Source organism: Artibeus jamaicensis, unplaced genomic scaffold (assembly GCF_021234435.1).
Source record: "Artibeus jamaicensis isolate MK-2021 breed Jamaican fruit bat unplaced genomic scaffold, CSHL_Jam_final contig_2259, whole genome shotgun sequence".
NCBI classification, from domain to species: Eukaryota; Metazoa; Chordata; class Mammalia; order Chiroptera; family Phyllostomidae; genus Artibeus; species Artibeus jamaicensis.
Window position 1 is genome coordinate 4,054,669 of NW_026521468.1, and position 4,817 is coordinate 4,059,485.

Genomic DNA, 4,817 nt, shown 5'->3' on the forward strand with positions numbered 1-4,817 from the left:
AGGGTTCCTGCCTCGGCGAAGCCATTCCCAGCCTCAGGGGGAAGACAGGGGCAGGGGACTCAGCAGACCTGAGGTCTGTGTTCACACTGGTCACCGACGACTCACTCTGTGACCCACCCTCACCTTCGGTGGGCCTCACCGTCCTAACCCTCGAGTGGTCCTGTTGAATTGGTGCCCCACTGGCCGTCCCTTCGGAAGGGTCTGGGTCCCCAGCCATGGCCCGATTCCTGTCGACAGGGTTGGGGCGGGGGCTCAGATGGACTCTCTGAGCCAAGGTCAGGCCGCTCTGGTGGATTCCCAGGACTGAGCCTGTGACAGAGGCGGAAGCCCACCTCTCCTCTCCTTCTGGTTGTTCTCGGCTCGAGCAGGCAGATGCGGAGTGTGGCCGATGCAGGGGGCTCAGCTGGAGCCTGGAGTGAGCCCGACGCGGTGGTGAGGGGCTGAGATGCAGCCCGGGAGCGGACCGGTCCACGAGACACTCGGGGCACCACTGGGGGCCCCACCAACCCTTTGGCACATCTTCTTGCTTCTGCTTCTGATGCGGGGTCAAGGGCTCTGACCTTGGAATCCAGGGCCTGAAACGTGAGGGGTGTGGCTCTTCAGGTGGGAGGTTCACAATTGGAGGGGCCGTCACGACAGCCCCCACCTGGCTTCAGAATTCCCTCCAAAATGCCGGGGTTCCTAGTCTGGACAATGACCGGTCGTTGGCATCCGGTGACCAGTCATTCCGACTCAGTGCAGACCGGGAGCTCTTACCTGTGCCGTCTAGTCTAAGTGCGATGGTGTCCCCGTGGTGGGGGCCGCTAACCCCCACCCCCCGGACGCGGACAGGCGCAAGTGGCGAGCGGTTTTCCACGCATGGCTGGTAATTCGGCCGAGGGCTCAGGGCCCATCCAGGCCACGCCCTGCAGGCCTGACTCGTGAATGTGTCTGGAGCACCGAGCGTGAGCCTTGCTTTGTATTGGAACCTTCTGGAGCGATATCCTGTTTAAATCCTTTCAATTGCCAAGTGAGGCAAGAATCATTCTTCCTCCTTAACAGATGAAGAAACCGTGGCTCAGAAAGGGAGGGGTAGAGCTGGGGTTCAAACCCAGGCAGGGCCGAGAAGACGCTGCCTCGTGAAGGCCCTGGGCTGGCCAGCGGCCACACTGGCCGCTGCTCACGCCGGCCTTGACGTGCTGGTTAGCGGTGCTCCGCTGGCCAGGGCACGTGCTCCCTCACTACAGACATGCTCCAGTTGGGTAAACGAGCAGGGAGGATAATGTCTTTATGGAAATGGGGCTTCGGGTCGAAGGCAGCAGAGACATTTGTCTTCAGGAGACGCTCTGCTCTCTGCTTTGCTGCTCCCGGCCTGACGGCCTCCCTGGGGGCTCCCCCCACCCTGCTGGCTCCCGTTCAGTACTCGCTCTGCCCACTTCTCCACTCCAGTCAGCCCTGAGAACACGGTGCTGTGTCCACCCCCTCATCTTCCCTGCCCTGGGACAAACCAGGACTGGAGCACTTGGAGCTGGGCTTGAGTTGCAGCAGGAGGAATTCTGGCTGGACCCCAGGAAGCACTTCCAGACGATTAGGGATGGTGGGAGGGTGCATGTAGGACAGTTTTTAAGGCCCAGAGCCAGCAGTAGGGACAGTGAAAAGGGCCGATGTGGGGGGTTGGTGGTACATATCTCTGATCCTATGCTTGGGGGGGTTCCGACTCAGGTCATCTCTGCCTCCTGGTTCCATATCCATATGCTGGACTTAGAACCCCACCCCTCACCCCCCAGCAAAGAGACTCTGACTCCCCCAAACATCTCCACCCCCTTTGAGTTTATAAAGACTCAGGATTTTTGAGCAAAGTGACCTCCTCTCCTGACTGCCTGTGGGGGGCAGCCTTGCCCCACATACCCTCCGCAAGGCCCCTTGGAGCCCCGTTGCTCTAGGTTAGGTGGGAGCTCAGGGAGGAGGAGGCAGAAGAGCCCAGTCCCCCCCTTCCCTCCCCTGGGCCCGTGGGAGGGGAGAGGAGGGAAGATGGTGGCTGGAGGATGGCTGGGGGGGTACAGCCTCGGGGGGCTCTGAGGGCCGCCTCACCTGGTCCAGGGGCAAGGTCCCCATCTCCATTCCAGTGCTCTCCAGTGCGGGACTATGGCCACACTGGGCCACCTCTGCAGGGCCCTGACGGGTGCCCGGGACAGGCAGTTTGGATGTGGCAGTGGGGGAAAGAGGTGGGAGCTAGGCAGCTGGCTGCCTGGGCCGGGAGAGGTGGGAACCCTGTGGCAGGAAGTGTAAGGCAGGGAGTGACCTAGGTCCAGTCTTTGGTCACCTGGCTGCCCACCCGCCAGGGTGTCCAGAAAGGCACAGGGTGGCAGGGGCTTTGGTCTCAGGAAGACAAGGCAGGGTGGAGTGGAAGTAACAGGGAGAGGGGAATGAGGAGACAGGGTTCAAATATCCCTACTGGCCAGGAGACCTTGGGCTCTCTGCTCCTCAGTCTCCCGATGTGCCCCCAGGGCTGCGGATGGATGCCTCTCGCCTGAGGCTGCTGGATTCAGTGAGAGGCGAGGAAAGTGCTTGGCTCACAGCAGGTGCCCGCCCGGAGCGGCTCCCTCCGCCACCTCCTGATCTCCTTTGGTGCCCTCAGGCTGCGGAGGCGACTGGCCCACTGGCCAGAGCAGAGCCCGGTGCTGGACAGCCCTGCTCTGCAGGCCTGCCACAGCCACAGCCACAGCCACAGCCACGCCGTAGCCAGGCGTCCTCGAGACCTCATTTAACTCCCCGCGCCTCACTCCTCTCATCTGTCCAGTGGGGTCGTGATGGTTCCCACTTCCGCGGGCCCTCCTGAAGATACAATGAGTGAGTATACATCAAGCACCTGGAACAGTGCCTGCCATGGGGCTCACTCTGTGCCATTGTCGTTACTGTCACAGTCCCGGACATCTACCCTACCCGGGGCTCCTTCCAAAGCTTCCCCTCAAATGAGCTGCTTGGATGCGCAAAGCAGCCTCGGAGATGGGCCCAGCAGAAGTCCCACCCACCCATTTTACAGGTGAGCACGCCGAGCTCCAGAAGACGAGGTGACTTGATTTAAGGTCACACCACCTCCTTTCAAAAGCGACTCTGAAGATCTTTTCAGTGCGTGCATGGCCCCGAGTACCTCACTGCTCCGCTGTAGCCTGGGACCGCCAGCAGACCAGGCCCCGAGTCTCGGGCCAGGGAGGATGGCTCCTACTCCCCCAGGTGCCCTGGGGTGACTCCGGCAGTGCTCGTGAGTGTGGTGAGTGAAGGAGGCTGGTTCAAGGCTCCTCGTCCCTGAACCGGACTGGGGCCCTGGTAGCTGGAGCAAGGGGAGGGCAGGATAAAGTGGTACCTGCAGTCCAACCCTGCAAGTTCCAGCTGCCTCGGGGGCCCTGGGCTTCCTTTTCATTATCATTTGCAGGTGGCTGGGTGCCCAGGATAAGGCTTTCATCTAACAGGTGAGGCTTATCTCCCGGAGCTGGAGAATTGACTCGGTAATTGACCGGGATGTTCTACCTTTGATGATGTCCCCTGGTGGTTTGGATACAAGCGTGCGGGGGGCAGGGGGCCGTGCCGTCCGTCTCAGCCAAGCCTCTGGTCCTTTCAGTGGTGGACTCACACAGACCCAAACAACAAGGGGGGCTCTGAGGGGAGGAGGTGGGGTGTGAGGGCCCGAGGGGCATCGTGGTGCGGACCAGAGCCTGCCCTCCAGAGGCAGACAGGCCAGATTGGAGTGCCGGCTGTGCCACTCAGTGGCTGTGTTGCTCTGGTCAGCTTAATTAACTCCTCCCACCTTCTATTTCCCCGTCTGAAAACGGGGCTAATGGTGTCCACGGGTCCCGGTTATTGTGAGGAGCAAATAGGGGATAATGGGTGTGAAGCGCCCAGTCGAATGCTGGCTTTACTCACGGCCCGAGGACAGTGAGCTCCGAGAACCCACGCGGAGCCCGGCGCCCGGTGGAGCTGGCCCCTGGCTGGAGAGGCGGAGAGTGCCAGCGGCTCCTGCCCTCTTCCACGAGCATTCGGAAAGGGTCCCCGTACGGCGAAGGGACACATCCAGAGTTGGGTGGGGATGTCCGGGGGAGGCCCCTCTTCTTTCAGGACGCAGCAGGAGGCCAGGTTTGACAAGACCGGTGACAGGCCTGGGAAGCTTGAGAGCCGTCTCTTCTGTCTGCCGGAAGGAGGTGTATTTAAACAAAACAGAAATAGGAGGGGAGGGGAGAGGAGGAAAGAAAGACAGGTGACGGACACTCACCCCGTGTGGCAGGGGGGCACCTGCTAGCTCGAGGCTGGGAGCCCGGTGTTCAAGGGGATGAAGGACCCACTCATTGAGCTTGGAGGGCCTTTTAATTGGTTTTACAAGAGGCCTCCATCTCTGCATGTCTATCTTCACCGAGGTTTCCCGGGAAGCAAGAGGGCGGAGGGGAGATGGGAGCGGCCACTCAGAGAGTTTTCCCCTAGCCCTTGTCCCCCAGCAGTTGCCCGGCCCTGCGTTTTCTTCCTGGGGCCCCGGGACCAGGACTGTGGGGAGAGGAAGCACTGGAGGGATGCCTGCCTGTCAATGGTGGGTGCTCGGTGTTTGTGTAGAGGGGATTCTGAGTGGCAGAAAGCATGAGGACGGGGGGCCGTACACTTTCTGGTTTGGCCACTTCCCAGCTCGGGGAACCTGAGCCTGTCCATCAAGTCTCTGGGCCTCAGTATTGGAATCTGCAAAATGGGGCAGTAATGCTTACCGCCCAGAGTGTCTAGGAAAAATGTCAGATGAGGGTTGGCCTCGGAATGTTAGCTGGTGGGTGGGTCACTGGATAAGCCCATCGGCCTTTGGA